The sequence below is a fragment of the Eublepharis macularius genome, chromosome 6 (assembly GCF_028583425.1).
Source record: "Eublepharis macularius isolate TG4126 chromosome 6, MPM_Emac_v1.0, whole genome shotgun sequence".
Taxonomy (NCBI): domain Eukaryota; kingdom Metazoa; phylum Chordata; class Lepidosauria; order Squamata; family Eublepharidae; genus Eublepharis; species Eublepharis macularius.
This window is the reverse complement of record NC_072795.1, coordinates 142,460,001-142,487,729: the sequence shown is the minus strand read 5'-3', so window position 1 is coordinate 142,487,729 and position 27,729 is coordinate 142,460,001. Positions and strand designations below refer to the sequence as shown.

General features: G+C 46.4%; 1 protein-coding gene across 1 annotated transcript in view; it reads left to right on the top strand.

Moving 5' to 3' along the window:
* Positions 1-16,952: 16,952 nt before the first annotated feature.
* Positions 16,953-27,729, top strand: part of LDB3 (LIM domain binding 3) — a 216,300-nt gene continuing 205,523 nt past the window's right edge. The window contains exon 1 of the mRNA XM_054983567.1: positions 16,953-17,061. The gene's annotated coding sequence lies outside the window, so the exon portion shown is untranslated. The remainder of the gene's footprint in view (positions 17,062-27,729) is intronic.

Below are 27,729 nucleotides of genomic sequence, written 5' to 3'. Positions count from 1 at the left end.
ATTGAATAGGCTCTGAAAAACTAGCCATAAAGAAGAACTTCATGAGGGATATTATAATTGAGACTGAAAGTTTCAATACCAGGAAACAAATTCTTGAAGCTGTGAAAGCTAAAGGTTCGCTTTACCTTGAGGAAGTCCAAGTCTGTATATTTTAAGATTTACCAAGTGTTGTTCTGAATAAAAGAAGAGAGTTTAAAGCGACTACAGAAGCACTAAGAAGGGCTAATGTTCAATACCGATGGCTAAATCACATTAAACTCTCAGTATTAATCAATGGAAAGCAAATGGTCGCTTCAGACCAGGAAGAAGCAGAACAGCTTTTGCGTAGCCTAAACCTGGAAACACCTATGGAAACTGATAAGCCCAACCAAAAAAGGAAACTACAACAATCACCTTCCTCGAAGAAAGGAAGTAAAATTCCAGTCTTAGACCTTTAAGCCAACAAGGGAAAATAATTGGTCTATACGAAAGAGTAATGTAGTAATTGTCAGTATGTTAATCTCGGTGGTTTTCCAGGTGGGGGGAGTTCGGTTAAATTACTTTATTGTAGCTCCCTAATATATATAGTTCCTAAGAGTTGGTAGTAACCAAGAGCTGGAGTGTGCTGTAACACTCTAGCTCAAGGTAACTGTAGTTTGTATAACTTTGATATTTCACGTTTATTAAACACTGCATGTTGTAAATTGGGGAGAAGGGAGGGGGGGAAGAAGGTTCAAGGGGAAGTTAAGGGACGGTAGGGGAGGTTGGGTTTGGCTTCAAGTTGATAACAGCTAATTAAACTTGTTAATATTAAGGTTTATAATAGAGATAGTGACAACAAGAACAATATATATATATATATATATATATATATATATATATATATATATATATATATATATATATAAAAGATCTTTTTATTTCAAGTTTATTAGAAATAGAAAGTTGTAGACGGGAGAAGGAAGGGGAGAAGGAAGGTTTTTAGGGAAGTTAAAGGAAGGTAGGAGAAGTTTGATTTGGTTTGTAGTTGAGTGTTGTTAATTAAATTTGTAGTTTTTAAGGCTTATAATATAGTAACTATTAAAAAAAAGTTGTGTTAGTAGGGTGTAGTTTAAAAACTTAATAGGAGTTGTTTGCATTTAATTAAAGAAGTTAGTTCATTAGTAAGTTAGAATATTATATATTGGGTTTATTGGAGGAAATATAGTTCATTGTTATTTCACTAGTTGTAAGACAGTAAGGCAGTAGCTGCCGAGTTCGTGGAATCATACTGCATAATTACTAAATTGTAATAGTGTTATATTTGATAATCTGTAATAAGTAAGTTTATTGTTGAATACAGTCAAAAATAATAAGAGGAAAATATTAAAGCAAGTAACTCCCAAATCCAAACTGAATATAGTTTTGCAAAATATTAGAGGTATAAATAATTTGATCGAGAGAAAGGGAGTTCTATCTGGTTTAGCAAAACTTAAACCATTTCAGAGTCACTTGGAGGTTGTTTCTTGTGTAACTTAGTAAGTTTTTCACGGCTACGGTTGGTTTTGTTAACTGCAGATGGTTTTGTTTATCCTTTACCGTGATGCTCTCCTGTTGTTGCTACCATCATCTTGTTGGCCAGGTCCTCTCACCTGGAGTGGGGGAGCCCCACGCTCACCTTTGTTGTTGTCTTCACATGTGTGCAAAGTGCAGGAGTGGTCCCGAGGCTGTGCAGTAGGAAAGGCAGGGGAACAGGCCTCCCAGGCACGCCCCCAGGAGGGCACGACAACATCACTCCAAGGAGCAATGTCGTTGCGCAGGGCCTGAGATCACTCCTGCACTTTGCAGTGGGCTGCTTGGGGCCCCGATCAGTCCTCTGAGAAGTGCAGGGGCGCTCCCAGGGTAGTGCAGTGCTGTCACTCCTGGGAGTGAGGTCATCGCGCTGCTATGGGAGTGTGCCTGGGAAGTCTGTTCCCCTGCCTTTCCCCCTGCTGGCACTCAACTTTATTGCTGTCTTCGAGTATGCCTGCTCCCGGGGTGGTGCCATGGGGGTCACTTCCAGGAAGTGACATCATCGTACTGTGCCTGGAAGCGCGATGATGTCAGTCCGGGAAATGATGTTGTTGTGCCACCTTAGGAGCACGCCCAGGAGGTCTGCTCCTCTGCCTTTCCCCTCCACCAGCCAGGTGAGTGATGGTAGGCAGTGGAGGATGGGAGTAGGGGATCCTTTGCCCCCATTGGGGGACCTGGGATCCCTACCATCAGCAGCCTTCCTATATAGTTCTTGTGGCAGGTCTGAATGTGCTTAATGTACTATATATATGGAAGGGACTGGATGGCACCCTAACACTGCAATTCTAAGCAGAGGTAGCAGGAGTGGAATAAGTTGGAGCTTTCAGTGCCTGAAGGATCAGAAAGTAGGTATCAGATGTAACAGACCATTGACTTCATGTAACACAGTGCTTTTATTCACCATCATTTGAATTACTCTGGAAAGGCATTTAACAAATCTTGTAAATGAACCTGAAAACACAGTAAGCTCCAGCAGCAGGAGAACCTGTGGTTTATGCAGGGCTTTTTTTCAGCAGGAACACGGTGGAATGGAGTTCCGGAACCTCTTGAAAATGGTCACGTGGCCGGTGGCCCCGCCCCCTGATCTCCAGACAGAGGGGAGTTGAGATTGCTCTCCACACTGCCGAGCGGCGCGGAGGGCAATCTAAACTCCCTTCTGTCTGTCTGGAGATCAGGGGGCGGGGCCACCAGCCACGCGACCATTTTCTCCTAGGGCAACCCACTGAGTTCCACCACCTCTTTTCCCAGAAAAAAAGCCCTGGGTATATGAAAGCTTATCGGAATTACCTGTGAAGGTGGGGGGAACTATTTTCTGTTTTGTATGACATCAGGCAAATTACATTGTAGCTCTAGGTGCCCAATAAGGCCTGTTTCTTGTCACAGCTTTTTTTTCCTATTGAACATTCTGTGGTGTATACAATGCTCTTCAATAGGCTAGTATAATTTTACTTACAGTGGGTATTAAAGAAATAGTTCTCCAGCTAGTAATGCCTTCTGAATCTAGAGCATAATGTTCTGCGTGTACCAGAGAAGATTCTGTTGCTATAAAAAGAGCTACAGCTGTTAGGCTGTGTCTGCTTACAAGAGGAATGAAATGTGGGTATTGATTAGCAAAGAATCTGCTCCTGGAGCATTTCAAGCCCTGGGTAAATGAGTTGGTTGCCTGCTCCTCCTTCCTTGAAAGAAAGAGTGTTTTTACACATTCAAAATAGTAAAGAGTCCAGTAGCTCCTTTAAGACTAACCAACTTTATTGTAGCATAAGCTTTCGAGAACTACAACTGTCTTTGTCAGATGCATGAATCTGACGAGGAGAGCTGTGGTTCTCGAAAGCTTAAGCTACAATAAAGTTGGTTAGTCTTAAAGGTGCTACTGGACTCTTTACTATTTTGCAACTACAGACCAACACGGCTAATTCCTCTGAATCTTTACACATTCTCTGATTCCAGCTACAGCTCAGCATAGTAAATACCAGGGAGCCATTCACCTTGAAGTGCACCTTCGTATAGCCTCTTCAGGTGTGACAAAAATCCCAGAAAGAAAGATCATTTGACAAGCTCCTTGAATGTAGGTTTAGTGGCAGCCTGGATGAATGTATGCAGCAGGTCCACAAGTACGCGAAAGAAATACGAATGCCACTTGATATCAGACACCTGCAGGCAGCGGCACGGGTGTGCATGGTTCTCACGGTCATCCAGCGCCTATCATATGGTGCAACCACATCTGCCGCAGTCCTTTGGGCAGGGATGGAGGATTCATGTCACCACCACCTTCTGGACATGCCCAGTGGGGAAGACAACAGAACACCACCGATTGTTCTCTGCAGCCCACAGATAAAACCTGCCCAGCGTATCATTAGAGATCTACAACTTCTCACAAGTCGGGACGTAGGCCCTTGCTTACAGAAAGCTCCCCTTTAACTTGAAATAGCCACACACCAGCAACTACAGACTGCCCAGCAGAGAGAGAAAACGACTGCAAAGAAGCTGTGATGCCTCCATGTCCACTGAAGTGACGCGATGACAAATCTCAGCTCCATCATTCCAGCCGTCAAGGGGCCGTTCGCCAGCACATCCTTCGACAGGATACAAGCTGTCATGCGGCTTTCTGCCACCTGTACTGGTCAGAATGGACTGTCTCGGTACAAATAGACGCAAACCAGGTATTAGAAAAAGGGAGAAACTGGAGAGGGAGCATTTCAAGAACAGAAGTCCAAAAACAGATTTAGCAGTCACGGTACTTCAGTGGAAGGATTTTGTAAGCTTGAAAGTTGTGGTGCAACGGAGGGGTGGGTGATGGTGGCTTGAGGGAGGCGGTGAGAGCGCACTCGTTCCCTGTAACAAACACTCCCCCAGTTCAGACCTTCTCTCCACCACAATCTGACAGATATTCCAAGGCCACATCATTCAACAATTGCCCGCATTCATCACGGCGCAGATTGCAGGGTTACAGGAGGTGGAGGCATCACAGTTTCTTCCACTCCAACCCACCGCTGAGTCAATGAAGCACTCACTTTGGTCAATGGTTCCCTGCAGCAGGGCTTTTTTTCCTGGGAAAAGAGGTGGTGGAACTCAGTGGTGGAACTCAGGACCGCACAATGATGTCACTTTGGGTTAGCTAGAACAAGGGTGGGAGTTTTTTAAAGTTTAAATTGCCCTCAGCAAAAATGGTCACATGGCTGGTGGCCCCGCCCCCTCATCTCCAGACAGAGGGAAGTTTAGATTGCCTTCCGTGCCGCTGGAGCGGTGTGGAGGGCAATCTCAACTCCCCTCTGTCTGGGGGTCAGGGGGCGGGGCCACCGGCCATGTGACCATTTTCAAGAGGTGCCGGAACTCCATTCCACCATGTTCCCGCTGAAAAAAAGCCCCGCCCTGCAGCAGCACGGAGCAAAATCTCTTCCGGTTGCCACACTGATCCATGCTGCCAGCCGAAGCATGAATAGGGACGGGTGTGTATGTTGTGTGCTGTCAAGTTGCCTCTGCCGATCCTGTGAATGAGTTATGTCCCATCTACGGTGCTGATGCAGGGAGGGAAGCTGAGTTGTCTGAAGCCATCCACTATCTGGAAAGAAGGAGAGTCGGAGCAACATGACATTATGCTTTAGGCATAAGCAATGAAAACTGCACGTTCTCGGCATCAGTGCAAGGGACTGAAGGGCAGAGCCAGTCAACAGGGAACCTTCCCTTAAATCTCTCCCCTGTGTAATTCCAGAAACCCTTGTGGAAATGCCAAAGCCACATTGGAAAGGGGGAGTGGCCAGTTCACTGCGTGATTGTGGGGGCGGGGCATTGAACCCCTGCCTTGTGTTTGCACCCTGTGCCCCCCTCCAAGAATTAGAGTCTCTTACTCTGTCACATAATTTCCCCACAGCCCCCTCCCCCTCATCTATTTATCCATACAAATCCTCACTGTTGCATACAGATTATGCTGTTGGTTAAAGGCTATATTGATAAAAATATTTTTTTAAAAAAGAAAATAAATGACCTTTCCCACTTTGGGCCCAAGTTGTGCAGATCTCCAGCTCCGTAGCAAAGCAGACCGCCAGGACAATTTCCCCAATCATGGAGAGCCCAACTCTTCTGAATGTAGGCTTCACTTCACAACAGCAGCTAATGTTGGCCAGGCACCATATTGCAATTGCAACCCTCTTCTCCACTGGAATTGGCTCATGCATTATGGTACAGTGCCATAATAGCCTACATTTAAGGGCTGGAACAATCTACAATAATGTAGCATGGGTCGTCTGGAAATTCTCAACCCACTGTTGATCATCCCATTCTCACAGGATGACATTATCCCACCAGTTGTTGCTCTGTGGGTAAACCCAATAGCAGCAGGGTAGGGGGGGACACCTCTTCTAGGGCAGCCCAGTGCAGACTTGCCTGTTGAGAATAACAAAGGGAAATTAAATGCAGGGCTCTTCATCTTGGCCTCATCGGAGACCGCCACACAGCTTGATTTCTTGACTGCCTTGGCAACTTTAGGTCAGGAACGACCAGGGCTTTTTTTCAGCTGGAACGCGGGGGAACGGAGTTCCGGAATCTCTTGAAAATGGTCACATGGCTGGTGGCCCTGCCCCCTGATCTCCAGACAGAGGGGAGTTTTGATTGCCCTCTGCGATTGCCCTAAAAATTCTAATTATCTGAGTGCCATCTGGAAGAAATACACCACAATGGAGTGTGTCATGTGGTGTCTCCTCTGACCAGGCCAGAGATTCAGACCTGGAGGACTCAGAGGAAGAGCCTGAGAACCAGCAGGGCCAGGACGGCCCTGGCACTGCAGAGGCACCGACCAACCATGCCCCAACAGCACCAGAGATCACCCTACCAGAGCATGCATGTGAGTCCTGGCCAGCCCCCTCACAGATCGCCACCACTGGGTCCCCTGCAGCCAGGACACAAATCAGGGCCCGTAGCCCCTCTGGATCACCTCCCATGCGGCAGGAACAGCGATGGAGAAGGGCCCAAGGAGAACTGGTGCAAAGGAGGCAGAGTACAACTTCCCTGTAGGCAGCCTACCACTTCCCTGGAGACCCAGAACAGAACACTAAGTGGGATACTTCTGAGTGGGAGCCAGTTTGGTGTAGTGGTTAAGAGCAGCGGGACTCTAACCCGGAGAACCGGGTTTGATTCCTCTGCTTGCAGCCAGCTGGGTGACCTTGGGCTAGTCACAGCTCTTCCAGAGCTCTCTCAGCCCCACCCACCTCACAGGGTGTTTGTTTGTGGGGATAATAATGACACACTTTGTAAACCGCTCTGAGTGGGCATTAAGTTGTCCTGAAGGGCGGCATATAAATAGAATGTTATTAATGTCATTATTCTTTGCAGGATCCTGGCCAGAGCACAATGCAGCCTCCTGAGATCAGTGCAAATGCACTGAGCCGCAGCTGCACTGCTGACTCCACCCGGTGCAAAGCAAACCGTGTGCTCCAGCTGCTCTTGCCTCAGGGGCCAGTTTGCCGAATGACTGAATGATTCCTGAGGAGTTCAGATGACCACGTACAGGACAGAATGCGAGGCGCAAAAGTACTGGTCGTTGAGCTGATTCAAAATGCTTTGGTGCGGCTTTCAGGAAAACCAGGGATAAGTCAAGCATGCAGAAAGGCCAAGGTCTTATAAATAGCTTCAGGCACCAAACTGAACCTGCAGGGCAGCCCGGTTGGCATTAAGCCTGTGAATGCAAAGACATCTGGCTGTGAGCCTAATGGCAGAGTATGTTCAACAGCGATGCCACATCCTGCTTGTAAAACTCTTGTAAAACTCTGTGCTCTCCGCCGTGGCTCAGCAGTATTGTTTGTTGTGCCTGGTCCACTGGAATCGAGCTCGAGATCCCATCAGTGCGACAAAAAGCTGGCTGTGAATTCACTGCTTCAGTCAGTGCCAACAGATCTCTAGGCAAGAGATCTCTCTCACTCTTTTGGTAACATCTCAAGGCAGGGAGAAAACTCACATCCAGTTGATTTTAAGTGGAGCTCCTGTTGTTTGTGCTGAAAGGGACTCACAGGGCTACCTTTAGAATTATATTGGGGATGTGCCCAAACACCCTTGGAATATCCTCATGAATAAATGGTGTATATCCAGTGTAACACCAATGGCATTCATCTGCATTAAAGCAACGGTCATTGAACAATTGTAGCATTTGTGCCATTGTGAGAGCTTGCCTTTTCTTGCTTTGAAATAACATTCTTTAACCGAACTATTATGTGACATTTTATTAAACATTAAATCATTACAATTTATATTGAATATGTAAAAGTGTTATGTTGTGGGGTGTGGGTGGGTGTGAGTTCTATTATAGAAGGCAGCTTGGTATATAGTCCCATCTTGTTGGATCTCAGAAGCTAAGCAGTGTCAGCACTTGGATGGGCAACCACCGAGGAAGACTCTGTAGAGGAAGGCACCAGCAAACCACCTCTGCTTGAAAGCCCCTTGCTAGGGGTGCCGTATCTTGATTGGGACTTCATGGCACACACACATATTATTTATATTTATATTATATTTATATAATCCAGTAGGTCCTTAAAGGCCAGTAAGAGTTTCCAGGGTATAAGCTTTTGAGAGTCAATTTCCCTTCCTCAGGAAAAAGTAGGAACAGAGATCCCGAAGTCCTTATTTCCCAAGTCCCTCGAGTGAAAATGTATTTGATAGTCTTGTTTCATCAAATACAAGAAAAACCATTTAGCAATCTCTTACAAGCCAGCGTATTGGCAGTTGTTCTCATAGGGAGGCTGACACCTGGGATGGCAAGAAGTTATTGTAGGTGAGGGACTGAACCACGTGTGTGTTGAATTGTCAAAGGGAAGCCTCCATGAAAATGAAATTCAGATGAAATTCTGGATACCCAGAATATGGATATCTTGTTTCTTTGATTACCAAAAACTTTTCAGGAAAAAAAATAGTGAGGCTGTCAACCAATTAATCAGCTAAAATTATTTAATTTTTTAAAAATTCTTTAACTTTTATTTTTTTTATAACAGATAGGGGATACAGAATAGAAGGGAGAGGGGAGAAAAATCATACATTTGTAAATTTAATACATTGCACCATTCAATCTGTTTCAAATTCATAATTCTCATTACAGAAACCTCTTTATGTTCTGTGGCTCAGCTATTATTTTCTATTTTTCCATTTATTTTTAGTTATTGTCCATAAAGGTCTTCATCTTGACTATAAGCTAGGTTTCTTCAATCCTCTTATGTACCCAGGTGTACAGTGGCTCCCAAATGTCACTATGTGTTGCAGTGTCAACATCTTTCAATAAACTCGAAAGTTTATTATTTAATATTTTTTAAAATTTTATCATTATGAGCGGAGGGAAGATTGTGTCCCCACCCGACCCCCGTGCTGTTTTCCTGATCAAAATGGGCTCCCTGGGTGGCAATTAGCTCTGGCTCAATGAAAATGAAATTCAAATGAAATTCTGGATACCCGGAATATAGATATCTTGTTTCTTTGATTACCAAACACTTTTCGGGGGGGGGGGGATTAGTGAGGCTGTCAACCAATTATTCAGCTAAAATTATTTAATATTTTTTTAAAAAATTTATCATTATGAGCAAAGAGAAGATTAATTCCCCCCCACCCCCCGGGTGCTGTTTTCCTGATCAAAATGGGCTCCCTGCATGGCAATGAGCTCTGGCAGAGAGAGAGAAACAGACAGACAGACAGCTACTGTCTTTCCTGACCTAAAGTTGTCAACTTCCAGGTGCAGCGTGGAGGTCTTCCAGAATCACAACTGATCTCCTGATGACCAAGATCACGATTCCTGGAGAAAATGGCCATTTTGGAAGTGGACCCTGTGGCATTGTACCCCGCTGTGGTCCCTCTGCTCCCCAAGCCCCGCCCCCCCTAGGCTGTACTCTCAACTCTCCAGGAATTTCCCAACGCAGAGCTGGCAAACCTACTTGTGTCCTCACTCGCACCACATGGTTTTGAGGGGGTGAGTTTGATCAGGAAAATGATGCAGGGACTCCCCCATCTCAAGCAACAAATCCTGATGCAAATCACACGTCCCCAAATCACTTTTTTAGAGTAAGAAAATAGTTTGGGAGATCCTGTTCATAGGTATTTGGCCCTCTGACATGCATTCAGACATGCTACTGCCTCACCTGAATTTGATAATGAGGAGACACTGGGACACCTTGATGACACTGAGCCCCATACCAATAGACAGTCTTTCTCAGCAATTTCTTGGTTGTGTTGAAAAGCACAGTGACAAACCCTGAAGAACACTTGAAACAGGGATGGTCTCAGGTGAGGCAGCAAGGGTGGCCCACAGCTTCTGGGGTGGGGCACTGTCTCCATACCACTCACTTCTTCCATCCAGTCACTTGCTCGTATGCACTCCCACTACCCGTGCTCCTGACGGCATGTCTTGCCCAAAGCTTCCTGTGGAAAGGCCTATGAGGAGTCCGTCACTAGCAGAGCTCCCAAAGCAGTGGCGGCAGCATTCCAACCACATCCACTGCCCAGGGCTCTCAGGGGAGAGGCAGGGGGTGGCTGCTTGGGAGAGAAGAGGGCAATGTGCGTGGGCAGGGCTTTTTTTTCAGCTGGAATGCGGTGGGATGGAGTTCCGGAACCCCTTGAAAATGGTTACATGGCTGGTGGCCCCACCCCCTGATCTCCAGACAGAGGGGAGTTGAGATTGCCCTCCGCACCTCTGAGCGGCACGGAGGGCAATCTAAACTCCCCTCTGCCTGGAGATTAGGGGGCGGGGCCACCAGCCATGTGACCATTTTCTCAGAGGGCAACCCACCGAGTTCCACCACCTCTTTTCCCAGAAAAAAAGCCCTGTGCGTGGGGATGTGGCAGCAGGCCTGAGCCGTCTCTGCCCGGAGCCCCCAGCCTGGAACTGGTCCAGTAAGGAAAAATCTCCCAGACTACATACTAGAATTTGGTCTTTATAAAGGAGTGAAGCCGCCACAAAATGGTGCCCACTTGTAACCTGGAAAAGAGGTTTGGAACAATCCTGTGGCTAAAATGAAATTGTAGGGTAAATTAAAGATAAAAATATAAGGCAGATACAGGCTTTCTGTGAAAGAAAAAAGTGTTAATAGTGGTGCCTACGTTGAAGAAAAGGAACATGTGCGCAATTTAGAAAGTTAATAGAATAAACTTTGAAAGAAAAAATTTAGAAGAATGGCATAAAAGGGTCTTCACAAATTACCTCAAAGGAGAAAGCATATAAAGAGACTGAGAAAGGGAGAGAAAGGTGTTCAGTTTATACCCAGTAACTAGATAAAAGTAATAAAGATGCGGGGAGGGTAATCCTTCTGAATGTTTCAAAAATGTACTAAGAAGCTATTTAAAAATATATTGTGAAATGAAAGAGTAAAAATGAAATAGTAGAAGGAAATAAGCCAGTAGAATATTTGCACAGTATAGGAAAGGGAGCTGAAGGAGTTATTGTGGAAATATCCCATAAAAAAGAGGTGGGAAAAATCTCTAAGCAGTCCAGCAAAGCATAAACAAAGTTGTTCTCATAACCATAAAGGCAGGCTGTGCCCAGTGGGCGGGAGAAGTACCCCAACCCCTTGGCCCCCCCTGCCCCACAGACCCTGATGATGTCTGAGGGCCAAGCTACAAGTGATGAACGACACTTAAACGGCAAGTGGATTGAGTGGAGGGCAAGTGAACAGAAATACACTTGCCGTTCAAGTGTCGTTCATCACTTGTAGCTTGGCCCTGAGACAGGGGATGCAATGTGGGCTGCTTTAGGATGTTTTAGTAAAATATTTATATGATTGCTAACCAATCATATTATATGTTCTATTATATGTATTTGTCATGTTATGTTGTTTGAAGACATCTGGGTGACCTTCGGTCAGTCACAGCTTCTCAGAGCTCTCTCAGCCCCACCCACCTCACAGGGTGTTTTGTTGTGGGGATAATAATGACAAACTTTGTAACCACTCTGAGTGGGCATTAAGTTGCCCTGAAGGGCGGTATATAAATCAAATGTTATTGTTATTATCATCTGCTCTGAGCCTGCTTACAAGGAGAGTGGATTATAAAGCAAATAAATAAATAAATATTTTAGACACGTATTGGTGGTTATTTTTGGTTTACAGATTGTAGCCCAGGGGCAGGCTGGCCCTCATGCCTTTTTCCTACTAAAATTTACTTTCCAAGTAAGGTTGCCAACTGCAGTTTGGGAAATTCCTTGAGATTTGAGAGTGGGGACAGTGGAGTATGGGGAGGGGCTGGAGCACAGCAGCCACTTTCTCCATGGGAACTGATCTCAGTACTCTGGAGATCAGTTGGAATTGTGGGAGATCTCCAGCCCCGACCTGAAAATTACCAAGCAAAGGGGCACCAGGTCCCGTGACCAACCAACCAGGAAGAAATTTATCCACAATAAAGTGTACTGAAAAAATGTCTTAGTATTAATTTCAAAACACTTAGTATACAACCATGAATCTTAAAGAAGCAAGGTATGCCAATAACAGCGTTTTTCTAGAGGCCCTCAAAAACAATAAATCAATAAAGAACAGAAACTCAAAGTCACAGTCTGTGTATCACCCCCCAAAGTAGTTATACAAATACAATAAAGTGCGATGTATCACACAAAGACAATGAAATGCTTTGTGTGTATCACACACAAGTCAGTCATTTTCGCATTACATAACACACCAAAAAGCGGTTAAAGTGTCTCGCTACACTCCTCACATCAGTTGAAGGACACGGAAGGGTTCAGTTTGACTACGCCATTTGGGACTTTTGCTTACCTTGCTGCTCCTTTGGGACTTGTCTCAGTTTTTGATTGATTTTGTGGACTTTATTATATGCTTCACTACTCGGCTTTTTGAAACGGCTTGTGTATGTGAATGTATGCTTTGACTACATGTTGATTATCTTTGTGATTGTTTGTTCTTTACTACTTTAAAGTATATAATTGGGTAATTTCACTGTGTCTAATTGTACATTTATTGTTCATTTGAAGTGACTGTGCCTCACAGAAATATATACAGAAATGCCACATATAATAACATACAATCATATACGCATAGATAAGCCAACAATGTTTAAATCATTTAATAGAATTCCAAGGACCCAGTGGGGATACTTCTTCCTAAGGTGCAGTTTTGCCTTCATTTGCCCTCATTTAGACTTTTCTAGACTCAGATGAGAGGAACATCTTGTTCTGTCCATAAGAAACAAGCTGCAGACTCCATTTACCTAGGGCCTTTGAAGAGGAAGGGGGTGGTGCTTAGCCCATCAACCTCCACTTGGTTTTGCTATTTCAAACTTTATTCACATTTTAAAGGGAAAGTGTTATTAGCCAATTTAATAGACCAAAGATATATATTTTCCCCTTTAAAATGCTGATAACAAAGCAGGGATCCAAGTTCAAATGGCAAAACTGCATGGAGGTTGAAGGGTTAATGCCCTCTCCTTTCTCTGCATCACCTCAAGGCGAGTTGAGGCTGCACAAGCCGCCAGTTTGCATATTATGAGTTGAAAGAGGTGCGTTCTGTTTGAACCCAAGGGTTGCAGTTACACATAACTAAAGGATCTAGAAAACTACATAATGAACGTGAGGACAATACAGAAGCCAGGCACCGCCCTGTGAAGAATCCCTACAGGAGTTGGTGCAGGGCCTTGTTTCACACAACAGTACCAATTGTGTACTTGCTCTTATCATTTCTGCCCACACGTGGTTCTCCAAAAGTACCTTCTTCCATTTTCAAAGCAGTTCTCTTTAACCAGATGGTTCTGGTTGGCAACAGCTGCCTGGACTACCAAAAGTCTGCCAGGACCAGTGCAAGACCGGGTCAGTCTCACACAAGGTATCGAATGCCAATGGCCATCAATATGCATTTCAGCGACAGGCTTCATTAATCTCAATTCTGAATGCAAAAATAGCTCAATGTAATCCAACTCCCGGGAACAAGAAATCACGGTTAGAAAGTATTATGTAAAACAGATTTAAGAGAAGTGGAAAGGAATATGCTCGTGTTTTTTTTTTAATACCAAGAAGCTTTTGCTTGTTGTGGAGATGGGATTTCAACTCCCCTGGTCCTTTGTTGTAGGATGTGTGCTCAGATTTCGGGTAAAAAGAAAGAGCCCCACACATTCCTGAGGTAACCGCTACAAAACTGTAGTGGGGAAGTTTGGTGCTGGCACGTCTAGGTGCCTTTGTTATGGCACTAATTCCCAAAGCGTGAGTCAAAAGAAATACATCGATCAATTAATTAAAGACTTCAGCTAATCAAATAATTTAAACATCTATTGAATTAATTAAAGTCTTCTGATCAGGATCATTTATGGGCTTCATATCCACCCATTTGGTGGAGCCAGTTTGGTGTAGTGGTTAAGAGCAGCAGGACTCTGATCTGGAGAGCCAGGTTTGATTTGCCACTCCTCCACTTGAAGCCAGCTGGGTGACCTTGGGTCAGTCACAGCTTCTAGGAGCTCTCACAGGGTGATTGTTGTGGGGATAATAATGACATACTTTGTAAACCGCTCTGAGTGGGCATTAAATTGTCCTGAAGGCTGGTATATAAATCGAATGTTATTATTATTGTTGTTGTTGTTATTATTCCATGTGCTGTTTCCTGGCCTGAAAATCCTGGTTGGCTCTGTTTGGTCAACTGAGGAAACTCAGATGTACCCTAAGGAACATATGGATTTCCCCAGTGAGGAAGCCACGTGTCCTGATGTCCCAGTCTGAACTGGATACCCCACATATGGGAGCTGAAGGGAACCCACAACTCATGTCTTACTATTACACACCACTAAACTTGTATACTTTGTCACATGTGATTCAAAACCAGAGAATGCAGTCTCCGAAGAAGGTAGATGGTTCTTAGCCTTACACGTAAAAAACAAACCTTTACAAGAGCAATTGCTGCAACAGGGTAATGAAACCTGCTATTCCCCTTGGTCTCAGCAAACAGAAGGAAACGTCGGCTGCTTGTGGCCCTAGCTCAACTGAGTGTTAACCTCTCTGAAGTACTGAATGGCAGATTTTATCATATTCCATAGTCAGATTGCCTTTGTTCTTGTGGTCAGGGTAAAATTGACACTTATAAAATATCGGAATGTCCTCTTTTTACTGTTTTTAGGAATCATTGGATTTTACCTCTTTTAACTTCTGTGGGAGGGAGATACAGTGAGACCACCTGAGCGCTGATAATTTTATTGAGAAGCCAGTCTGTGATCAATCCGTGTCCTTCACTTAACTGTGAAATAGCTTCTTTTCATGCTCAGCATTGCTTCATTCTGCTGGCTGCAGTCAAACATTGTCGAATACAGAGTACAAGGGCAATCCATCAGTTACTGGATGCTCTTTCGTAACTGGTGCACTTTACATCTGAGTGCCAAGCTATTACTGCTCTCCTTCCTCGCTAGTGCCAACTAATCCTTTACTGAACACTTTTTTACTTGGAAAAACAGAGTGTTTTACAAGATTAATGCTAATGCATGCATTAAAACTGTCAAAATTTTGAGCCTCAAGTGCACTTGTGGCTAGAGAAGATGGTAAGGGTCCTATATTTGACCCGAGTGCCAGTGCAAGTTAAATAGGTGTATGTTATTCTACCACCACAAGGATTTCATTTTTTACTCGGCATCCCATGAATGACAAATGCTTACCCCTTACTACCGTTCCCTATATAATTAGGTTGTATGCTACCCATTGATCTTGTAGTCAAATTCTTCACCGTTCCCCTGAACATCTCTAAGTGTTTCCTGTCCCACTCTGATCAGATCAATTTATGGATGACATAGCTACTAATGGATATTTTTGGAGGATGAACTCTACTCCTCTTGAATCTGTAATTAATGCACAGTGTATCTGTCCAGAAATGTAATCTGGGGAGCTCCTGGAAGGAGTGTGGCTTCACACAGGACATTTTCCTTGCATGGGTTTACTCTACTGTTTCTAACTCAGGGTTGGAAAATACCTGGAAATTGGGGGTGGAGCCTGGGGAGGGCTCGGTTTGGAGGAGACGTTTCCGGTCGCCCTCACAGACAATCTTTGCAGACATCTGGACCGAGGTGGCTGCGGCGTTGCTGATATTACTGGATCTGTTGGCAGCATTTGATAGTGGTGCCTGTGGAGTACCAGATCAGATTCAAGGTTTCGGTACTGACCTATAAGGCACTATGCGGACTGGGACCAGCGTATCTGTGGGACCATCTTTCCCCAGAGGACACTCTGATCAGAGGATAAACAGCTGTTGGTGGTCCCTGGCCCCAAAGAGGCCTGCTTAGCCTCGACCAGAGCCAGGGCCTTCTCGGTCCTGGCTCCCAACCGGTGGAACACTCTGTCTACTGAGACCAGGGCCTGGCAAGACCTACTATCTTTTCACCGGGCCTGTAAGACAGAGCTGTTCTGCCAGGCACATGGCTGAGGTCTGGGCCTCTGCCGGCCTGAAACAACAAGAGGCGTATGAAATCTACCCCTTCCTGTGAAGGCTGTCCCCCATCTTGTTTTAGTTTGTAAGGCTGACTGCATAATTAGAAATCTGTTTTCATTTTAATGTTTTTAAACGTTTTATGGAAGTGGAATTTTATTGTATTTTAGTAGGTTGTGATCTGCCCTGAGCCCGCTCATGGGTAGGGAAGACTAGAAATGTGAAATAAATAAATAAATAAATAAATAATCCCTTAAAGCCCACCCTCCAAAGCAGCCATTTTCTCCAGGGGAACGGATCTCTGTCATCTGCAGATCACTTGTAATTCCAGAGGATCTCCAGACCCTACTGCGAAATTGGCAAGCCGAGTTTTTGAAGTAGGGGGTAGACGTGTTGGCTTGTGTTGTCACGTGTGAACATGTGTGGGCCTTTCGGGCCACAAGGCTAAGTCTGGCATTTCGGAGTTAGTCCCGGGTTGAGCCTCCATGAACATTTCTAGCCATCCTGGCTTACCTAAATCCCACCCCCGCCAGGTTGCGAGTCACGGCATCCCGGGCACGCTTCCTCGCCAGAGCCCGCGGGCGCCTCAGACATGCCCTGGGCGTAACCTTGAGGTTTACCGGCGTGGGTGTTTTCTGGGGTCGTTCGAGAGCTCAGACTTGCCCCACATACGGGGAGGCTTCGCAACAAAAAGGGGCAGCTGGGATTGGGTCGCCCGGGCGGTAACGGAAACGTTTTCCCTCCGGCGAGTTCGCCCGCCTCGCCCCGGGGCTGCAGATCCGAGGCGCAGGCGGGAAAACGCTCGGAAGCGTCGCCCGCAAGAGGCGGCCGGCAGGTGGCCGGGGCTCCCGTCCCTGAGGCCGCCTCCTTCGGGTCGCCGACCGCGGACTCGCCCCTTCCTGGACGCCGTCCCGCCGCCGCCTCCCCGCATCGCCCCCGGGCTTCCCTGCGGGCTCCTGGGGCGGGAGGCGCAGGAGGAGGACGCCGCCGCCGCGCGGGAAGGACCGGCCGCCCGCCCCGTCCCAGCGCCCCCTTCAGGGGACCCCGCGCGAGCCCCCCTCCCCCGCGGGCCGAGTGGGCGGCGCCAGCGGGCAGGCAGGGGAGCCCAGCAAGGCGCGGCGGGAGCGCGCGGGGCAGCGGCGAGCGCCGGAGGGGACCTGCCAGCGGCTCCCAGGTAGAGGCGACCGGCGGGCTGCGCGCTGCTTCCTCGGCGGCCTCCTGCCCGGCTGGCAACGGCCGCCTGCCTGCCTCCCCTCCCCTCTCCCCTCCCCCCCGGGGCGAAGCGCGCGGGTTCCGCTGACGCGCTCGGGCTGCCGCTTGCGCGTCGCGCTTGTGCCTGCAGGGCGGATAATCCCGCGGCCGTGCCACCTGGCCTTCCCGGCGGGCCCTTTGCTCCCTCAGGCCGGGGCGCCGTCCGGGGTTTCCGCCGCCCCCGCCGCTTTCCCCAAGTTCCGCGCTCACTGCCAGCGCCTTCCTCCGCCAACGCTGCAGCCCCGAACCATCCCCAGCTGCCTCCCAGCCGTAACGCTCATTTCCCCTGCCCTCCCCCTAAAAGCCGCGCACGTGAGGGGCACGGAAGGCGTCTCTGGCCCTCGCCCAAACGGCGCTTAACCCCTCTTAGGCGTCTTTCGTAGGTAGAAGCCCCCCCCCCCCCGCGCCACAAACGAGTAATTGGAAATATTCATCAGCAACACCGTGCAAGAATGACCGACTCAGCAGTGTCTTTGCAACTAAATAATTCGATATGCTGAGGCCATGGGCACTGTACATGTTTACTCATGAGGAGGGCTGACTGTGTGAATAGCAGACTTGCTCTTAAGTAGGATTGCAGCCTTAATGCTTGGGCAATTAAAACAATGGGTGTTTTTATTCAGATGAACCCCAAAGAAATGACTATAAACATTTTTCCATAACCAGACATCGCTGCTCATTTTTCGGCTTCTCTTTCTGCCATGTCGGTGTGCTGGGTTTCCCGCCCTCTACATTTCCAACCTTGTGCAGTTCTGCTAACCCCAGATGGAACAAGCCCCCAGCCTGAGAATGGAGGTTCCAAATCTAGTAGCGCTTTAGATTTATTTGTGATTTTCAAAGCAGAAATTGCCAATCTGCAGCTCTGCTGCCCAAAACAATTCCGCCAAAAAAGGCATCCCGTTGAGGAGAGATTCTGTCTCAAATGTTGAGGCGTTACCCTCAGAGCGATCCCTGACATTTTGTGCTTGGCCCAGCCTCCTGGGGCAGCCATTTTGTAGTGGTGCCTCCACCCAATAGCAGGATCACAAAGGGTTGGGGACTCCTGTTCTGATCCATCCATAATTTTTAAGAAGTCCATCCACCCCTCTACCTATGACAAAAACTATATAAAGTTTTCCAGTTTTGAAATCCACTCTTTATTCCCTCTATTTGTACTTCATATACAATATGTATGTGATGCTGTTTCTGAGCTCTTGTCTGACCTCTAAAACTGAGAAGGCTTTATTGCTATTTATTACATGTTTATCGCATTCTGTCCCAACAATTTTGGCAGGAGGTTAGGCCCATGGTCATTAAACTTCCCACATTTGGAGCCTGCCATGAATTCCTACTGAACAACAAGTATGGGGCATTAGAATCATGTGACATTAGGCTTGCCAGGTCCAGGTTCCGAAATTCCTGAAGATTTGGAAGGCGGAGCCTGGAGAGCGTGGAGTTTGGGGATGGGAGGGGCCTCAGTGGGATATGAAACCATAGAGTTCATCTTTCAGAGCAGCCATTTTCTCCAGGGGAACTGATCTCTGTTGCCTGGAGATCAGTTGTAATTCCAGGAGATCTCCAGCTACCACCTGGAGGCTGGCAACCCTATGTGACATGAAGAAGCAAATCCAGATTTATGAACTTACCCATATAAAGGACAGGTTTGTTTGTTTATAGCCTACCTTTCTCACTGAAACTTAAAGTGGATTACATAGTATAAGTCAATATGAATGCTTCCCAGAACATTCAATAAACAATACAACAGGGTAGGATAGAAATTCAATACAGAGCTGAAGAACAATAAAAACAACAAATAATGGTGAAACAAAACATAAAACAGCATGGGGCTATCCGATAGGAGCATAGTTACAACCAGGGCTTTTTTTCAGCTGGAACGTGGGGGAACGGAGTTCTGGAACCTCTTGAAAATGGTCACATGGCTGGTGGCCCCGCCCCCTGATCTCCAGACAGAGGGGAGTTTAGAGTGCCCTCCGCACCTCTCAGCGCACCAACTCCCCTCTGTCTGGAGGTCAGGGGGCGGGGCCACCAGCCATGTCACCATTTTCTCTGAGGGCAACCCACGGAGTTCCACCACCTCTTTCCCCAGAAAAAAAAGCCCTGGTTACAACAACAGACAGTACTCAGTAGAGTCTCACTAATGCATCTCTTGGGACCGTTTCCTTCCAACACAGCCCTGTCACCTGTTTAAGAAAGCCCTCCCGAATAATTCCGTTTTGCACAGTTTGCAGAAAGCCAGGAGAGAGGAAGCCTTCCTGACCTCTTCAGGTAGGCTGTTCTGTAAGGTGGGGGCCACCCTAGAGAACAGGCAGCTGTTGATTTTGCCCATGTGCAGGCTGGCACCTGCAGAAGACCCTGTTCAAATAAATGAAGTTGCTGTGGCAGAATATAGGGAGAGAGGCGGCCCTGTAGATGTGAGGGGCATGGGAACGAGACAGGTACAAAGGTGTCCCATACTAGGAGGTGTACTGTAGTGAGAAATAAGCCATGGGGCAGACTCATGGAGGAATCCCTTCTGCCCCTGAGGAAACGTTATTGTCTTGCTGATCTTGTCAACATGCACACAAAGAGGCAGGAGGCCGTGATGCCCTTCTTCTTTGCATAGGTGTACTAGCACCAGCTCCTTCCAAAAAATAGCAAAAAAAAAGAGTGACTCTATAGGGTGACCCAGAAGATGGAGCTCCATGATCAACTTGAGGGTCATGATCTATACGTTAAAAACCACTGGGCTAAGCTGACAAGAGAGTGACTAGTCCAAGGTCAAGCAGTCCAGGTCTCCCTGGTTCGTGTCAAACCCTCTAGCAACCACATTATGCTACCAGCATTATTACAAACACCGACTATTTGTGAGATTCTTAATTTCTGTATCAAATTACATTTCTATTGGGGTTCCAAATTAGGCCGCCCCTGCTTTTTATGGCAAAATGGTGAAAAACTGATCAAACTCAGTGGTCTCATACACTATTTTTATCTAGAAGTACTTGTGCCAGGGACAAGGGAGCTGGTCCAACAAAACCTTGTTTCTTTAATAGGTTAACTAAAGTTACATTCTGGCATCACAGAGACATGCTTAACAGTATTGTAGCACTAATGAGTCTCGATTTAGCAGTCCCAAACTGCTGACCCTTTAAGCAGCTGCTGTTGGAGTTTATTCTGAGTAAAGCAATACATATTGAAAATGGCCATCCTTCCTCTAAAGTCTACAATATAGCATGGGAAAAGAGAAAAAGCCTTCCAAGCAGGTGTGTCTGTATTACAGATATAAACTACTTCAGAAGTTACTCAGTTGTCCCAGAAATCCCTGGGAACTTTAGTCCAGCGGAGGGAGGGAGGGATCCAACAGAATTCTCAGAACTCTCATCAAATGACAGATTCCTTGATGGAAAGCCATGACTACTAAACAGGTGTAAAAATGTAGTGTCTCTGCCCTGGAAAGTGAACGGGCAAGTGGGGGAAAGAAACTGATCGAGAATGGCTTACCACCGGTCATTTTAGAAGCCTATGGCTGGTTAAATGATACCTGGTCCCCAGAGCCCCAGCTCATAATGGAGCACACCATATATAAAAGCATTGGGTTCTATCTAGCCATTTTTTTCATGCCATCTTGCTCAAATAACCTCTATTACATTCCCAACAGAGTCATGGTTTAGTCTGTGCAGGAGCCTTTTTTTACTGATCCTCAGCCCTTTTCCCAAACAGAAGACCTGATTGGATCCAACTCATTGATTTGAAGTAGTTTTAGAGTCTGTTCTCCCTCCCCATGTATATATTGGGACTTGATGCCATGGGTCAGTAATGACTCGCTGCTCGCACACCTTTACCTTTACCTAAAATGACTTAAAATTTAAAAAATCCACATGCACACACACTAAGTTGCATTACAATTATTGTGGAAAATTAATAGTTTTTCACATTCACAATGAAACTACCAAAAACAGGTCAGGAGAAGGCTATCGAAACGCTTTCTGGAACAGAAATGTTTACCCTTTAGAAATACCTTGTAAAGTTACGTGGCCCGTCTGACTTTGTTCCTCCTTAGCAGGTAGCATGAGGATTGCTCTCGGGTATTCCTAGTAGCGTTCCAGCAATTTTCCTCAAAGCAAAGATGATATGAAATCCTGTGGTTTGTCCATTTCATTGGAGTACAAGGTACTTCAGAAGAGCTGGGAGTCGTCTTCTTTGTTTCTGCAGGGAGCACCTATTTGGAGACGTCTGTCTCCATGCTTTGCTTGGAACCTACCTATTTTTTGTGCTTGTAGCAAGGCCTCATGGCAGCCATTTTGTGGTGGCACTCACTAACTGTTTCCAAAATTGCAGAAATGCCCAGAAGTTCGATATGTTTGGGGACCCCTCGAGTAAGAAATAACAAACCTTTATTTCTAGTTTGTGGTAGTAGGGGAGGCCGGTTCATTCCTGGATCCTTTAGACTTCCGAAACCTGGTTGAAACTAAAAGCAGACCGTCTCTGTTCCACAGCTAGGGTTGCCCGTCCCCTGCTGGTGGCAGGGGACCCCCTACTCCCAACCTCCACCCCCCGCCCCTGCCTACATGACCAGTGGGGGAAGCACAGGCCTCCTGGAGACGGACTCCTGGGCAGTGCAGCATGCTCCCATGGGCCCGAATCAGCCTGGAATGGGCCACTGTGGAGCATGGGAGCAATCCTGTGTGCTGCAATGGCCCATTCCAGGCTGATCTGGGTCTATTCGGGCCCTAATCAGCCCAGATCAGGCTGCTGTGGAGCATGGGAGTGCTCCCACACTCTACAGCGGCGGCTTGTCCCAGGCTGATTCAGGCTCAATCCAGGCTGATTTGGGCCTGAATAGGCCCAGTACGGGCTGCTGCAGAGCGCAGGAGCGCTCCTGCACTTTGCAGCAGCCTGATCTGGACTGAATTGGCCCAAATCCGGCCCGATTCGGGCCTGATCTGGACCGAATATAGGCCGGATTGGGCCTGATTTGGCCCCCCATGGAGTGCAGGAGCACTCCCAGGAGTAGCACGGCCCATGCGAGGATGTCATTTCCTGGAAGTGATGTCATCGCGTGGGCCCAGGAGTGCACGTGCACAAAAGAGAAGATGAGGTAGGTGCTGGGTCCCCCACCTCCTGCTGGGAGGAAAGGGACCTGGCAACCCTACTTACTTGCGTCTGATGAAGAGAGCTGTGGTTCTCAAAAGCTTATGCTACATAAAGTTGGTTGGTCTTAAAGGTGCTACTGGTCTTAAAGGTGCTACTATTTTGCGACTACAGACTAACATGGTTACCTCCTCTGGATCCACTTATAGCATTGTAAAACTTAAAAGCAAACTGGTGAAATGCCGTAATTTACAGCAGAACAAACTGCAGGGAATCATCCTCAGCACCAGCAGACCAAATGGTAGTATCGTCTGACCTATTTAAAGACTTCTAAGTCAGAACTGGTGGCTGATCTAAGTGACTCAGAAATCTGTTCTTGTATATAGGCCATTGTCACTTCCCTTTTGCTTGCCAATTTGCAGCTGTAGAGCCTCTGAATCTGAGAGCAAGAAATAAACCTGCTTTTGCCTGCCCCTGGGTCACCTGCCCAGTCAGTGCAAAGCCTGGGCACTTAGCTTGTATTTTGCACATTTATTTTAATTACAATTATTCAGTAAATGTTAATGAAGAAAATATTTAAGTACTAGTTTCTAGGTTTTTGCATTTTTCAAATACGACTAGGTTTCACCCGCACTAGTTGTCTGGTTACAGGCCTCATTTGGGAGCTCACCTTTCTCTTTGTGAAAGGGTAAGTGCTATTATGTATATGTGCTGTCAGAGAGCAAGAGGAACAGAAACCGGCACAGGTGGTTTGGATTTAGGCATATCCACTGTTCAGTGAAAACTACACCTGTCATTGTGTGGTCCCCTTCTAATAAGCATGAGATTGGTGCTCCTGAATCCTTTCTTGACACACTGCTAGCTCCCATTTGAAATCGAATGTAAACTGAAGCTCTAATATGACTTCATGCCAATGAATTAATGGGACAATGTCAGTATTACCCCAAATCATCACTGTTGTAAAGTTTTGTTAAATCTTTCCAGATTGCATATTGGCTTAAAAATGCTCTACCTTTAAGGCACCTGGCAAAGCTTTCAGTCTTGCGACAGCTCAATAACTATGTTCTGTTTTGAATCTGTCAAATAGTATTCAGAAATGGTGAGAAGATTTCCCCCCTTGTAATTGCCTCTGCTGCTTTTGCTTATTTTCCAGTTGAAATAAATAGCTCAAATTTGCGATAATAAAAATTTGTGGCAGTTAGGTGTTATCACCCCCTATAAAAGTGTGTTTCCGGAAGAAAGCCAGCCAGTAAACCATCCAGGACACAATCTTATTTCCATTTAAAATATCTCTAAGGTTAAAGACAGCAAGTAGAATTTCTCTCTCTCTTTTTTTTGTTATGAAGAAAGCTTACATAAATCTGACACCTTTTCAAAGTGAGCGACCAACCAATTTGAGAAAAGATTATGTAAAATAGGCCTGCAAAATTGCACAGGAACATCAGATCGTAGTTATGGGTTGGCCCCCTTTGCGCTGTTCCGGCACCTTCTCTGAATGTTCAGCTCCCATTGAATGGAATCTCTCTCTCTCTCTCCATTATTTGCAACAATGGAAGAAAAAAAAATCTGTGTTATTCTAGTCAATTCAGCAAGAAATCTGCTGTCAACTTCCAGTGCTCCAGCCAGCAGATGCAAACATGCAAGAAATTTAGTGCTTTATTGTTAAAATTTCTTTTACTAAATTAAATCATTGTAAACAGATTATCACCTTTGCATATCACAGTTATTTGTGCATAAAGCTCTCCTGCTCTACATTCCTTCTCTGACTAAATTTTTGCTTGTTGATCTGCATCATGATTGGAGCCTGTTGGCTGTATCCAGCCCACCTGCACAGCACCATCTTTCTGGCATCTCAGTCTCTTGAAAAGGTAGGGAAATTTCAGATTTTTAAATGATGAGTTGTTCATGTGTGGTATATGGTGTGGCGTACAAGGAGGGCAGCATGGCAGGATTCATAGCCAGGTTATTTGTAAGGCCATTTAAGGATGTCAGACTTTGGGCAAACTTTATCGAAATGAGTTTCCTCAGCATTCTCGTTTCTCAGATTTTGTAGCGGCACTGTGCATAATGAAAGTGCTTCCATGATTGTTGTTGTGGGTTTTCCGGGCTGTATTGCCGTGGTCTTGGCATTGTAGTTCCTGACGTTTCGCCAGCAGCTGTGGCTGGCATCTTCAGAGGTGTAGCACCAAAAGACAGAGATCTCTCAGTGTCACAGTGTGGAAAAGATGTAGGTCATTTGTATCTACTCAGGAGGGGTGGGGTTGAGCTGAGTCATCCTGTGAGAGTTTCCCAGGGTGTGGAATGCTAATGGCAGGAGGCTTCACTGTATCCTGAGGAGGTTCTTTTGCATATGGATTGGTACTTGATGTGCTAATCTTCTCTGCAGGGCTATTGTCGGGGATAGAATGTTTTGTTGGCCTGGTGTTTTTCAGAACTGGAAACCATGCTCTGGAAACTGGAAACTGGAAAAGATGCCAGCCACAGCTGCTGGCGAAACATCAGGAACTACAATGCCAAGACCACGGCAATACAGCCCGGAAAACCCACAACAACCATCGTTCTCCGGCCGTGAAAGCCTTCGACAATACATGCTTTCATGATTGTAACAGCCACATGCTTTGATATATTGGACAAGTGGGTACTGAGGTAATCACTGTAGGAAGCTTGTGCCTCACACATGTCTTGGAAGTGCTTTTCCAAAACATGTCATCCTCTGGATTCTGGTGAGCTGTCTAGAAGCTAAGATACTTAAAGCCATCTTTTAAAAAAATGACTGCCAACTACGTCTGCAGCAGAAGCACCAGTAGAAGGAGTTCATCCTAGTACAATCTTGCTGTGAGAAAAGGAGTTAGGTAGGGTAGTAAACTTTGGACATTGGAGATCATACTCGGCAACCCATCTGGCCTTGTTCCCTAGATAGTCACAACAAGTGTTTCTTTTCATCCGCAAGCGCTGAATTCTTAGAAAGCTCAGTTTTGTTCTAGACTGGTCCTACAGAATTTTGGAACATACACAATATGTTCCTCCTCTGTGTGTGTGTTATGTGCCATCAAGTCGCCTCCAACCTATGGCGACCGTATGAATGAAAGACCTCCAAAACGTTCTATCGTTAACAGACTTGCTCAGATCCTGCAAACTGGAGGACATGGCTTCTTTCATTGAGTCAAGCCATCTCGTTTTAGGTCTTCCTCTTTTCCTGTTGCCTTCCACTTTTCCTAGTGTTATTGACTTTTCCAGAGAACCTTGTCTTCTCATGATGTGACCAAAGTATGATAGCTTTAGACTTGTCATTTTAGCTTCTAAGGAGAATTCAGGCTTGATTTGGTCTAGTACTCACTTATTTGTCTTTTTGGTTGTCCATGGTATCCACAAAACACTCCCCCAGCACCACACTTCAAATGAGTCAATTTTCCTCCTGTCAGCTTTCTTTATCGTCCAGCTTTCACATCCATACATAGTACTAATGGGGAATACCATAGTTTGGATTACCTTGATCTTGGTTCCCAAAGAGACATCTTTATCTTTAAGGATCTTATCTAGCTTCCTCACAGCTGCTCTTTCAAGTCTCAGTCTTCTTCTGATTTCTTCGTTGCAGTCTCCCTTTTGGTTGATGGTTGAACCAAGGAATAGAAAATCTTGAACAACTTCAATTTCCTCATTGTCAACTTTAAAATTGTGTTATTCCTCAGTAGTCGTTACTTTTGTCTTCTTGATGTTCAGCTGTAATCCTGCTTTGGCGCTTTCTCCTTTAACCTTCATCAGTAGTCGTTTCAAGTCTTCACTATTTTCTGCCAGTAACGTGGTGTCATCTGCATATCTCAAATTGTTAATGTTCCTCCCACCAATTTTCACTCCACCTTCTTCTAGATCTAATCCAGCCTTCCTTATGATATACTCTGCATAGAGGTTGAACAGGTAGTACTTCAGTTCATTTCAAAGTTCTTGAGGAAAGCCTTGACTAATATGACTTAGAGCGGGACCACAAGTGACGCCTGACACAGGTTGGACACTTGTCTGCTTCCCTCAAGTTTTGATGGGAAATGTAGGCAGCTTGGCGGAATGTTGGACAAGTGACAGTTGAAAAGTCCATTAGACAGCAGTTGGAGAGTCAAGCTGCAAGACCAGGATGCCTACATTTCCCATCAAAACTTGAAGGAAGCTGACTAGTGTCCAACCTGTGTCAGGCGTCACTTGTGGTCCCGCTCTTAGAGATACTTCAATAACTTGGTATCCGATCTCATTATGAATTGTTTCCAGCGGAGCAGCAAATCTGACATTAACTGTCAAAGCATGATGGTGTTTCTATTTTGAGCCCTGAGGTGCTCATTCCTTCCCTCGCATGCCAAGTGTACAATTGGTACAGTAGTGTTAACATTCCAGTGACATCTCCCTACATGTAACTGTTTTTAGCAGTCAACTTAAGGGCAATATTCACTGGGTTTTGTGATCTTTGGTCATTTTGATATTGTCTCTGAGGGTGACTCTCATCCTGTTCCATGAGATGATTTCAACCAATACTTCTTCCAAAGCCTTTGGCCTTCTTTGAAGGGAGAACCACTGTCGTTTCATTGAAGGGAAATCTGAAAGCAAAGTCTGACCCGTTCTCCAGATAATCATGGAAGAACTAGAACTCCACATTATGGGACAGTCCACAGTTGGAAGACCGCCCCCCCCCCCCGCCCCACTCCCAGACTTACTAGCCCTCCTCCTGGGAGACATCCTTTTGGCAGTGCTGGGCTAGAACTGCAGTGCCACTGCAGGCCTCTCTGACGCAGTGGCCCCCCCCCCCAGCTCTGGAGAAGGCACTTGGAGAGAAGAAAGGGGTGGGCCACCTGCGAGCAGCTGGTCCTGACAGTCACACACTCCACAATGCAGCCTCAGGCAAGGCTGCAGCATTGACAGCAGATAACCCCATGAGCTCCTCACCCAAGGATGGAAGGGTGAGGCTGGCAGAAGGAAAACCGTGGGAGACGGTGGCACTTTGGACCATCAGAGGGAGGCCTGTGTGGCAGCTGTGTTGCCTGGCCCATATGGTTGGGTCAGGCTGACCAGCCCTGCCCTGCAGCCAAGATTTAAATGACCCCAGGAAGAGGTGGGGCCAAGGCCTCTCCTCCAGAACACAGGGACAGGCCCCTGGCCCTATCCGTCAGCCCGAGGGGGAAGGGGCTGCCCTGGAAGTGGTGGGAACATGTTGGGGGGGGGAGTGATTCCAGGGTGGCCCTTCTTAAGAGTAGCCAGCACAGGCACCTGGGGAGGAGAGAGAAGGCAGCCCTAGGCTGGCAGGAGGCCAGGCTGCAACACACGGGATAGAGGGTGAGGGGGTACTGTAAACCCCCTTCTTCCCTGTTTCTGAGACATACCTGGTGGGGCACCCTGGGGGAGGAGAAACCCTGGAGGATGAGCCTGCCTCAGGTTCTGACCCCCTGTTGGCAGAGCCTGACAGGGACACTGCACCTTTCCAGATTTCCTGATACCTGCTCAGTAGATGCTTGAGGCAGATCAGTTTCTCTCAATCTCTGCAGCC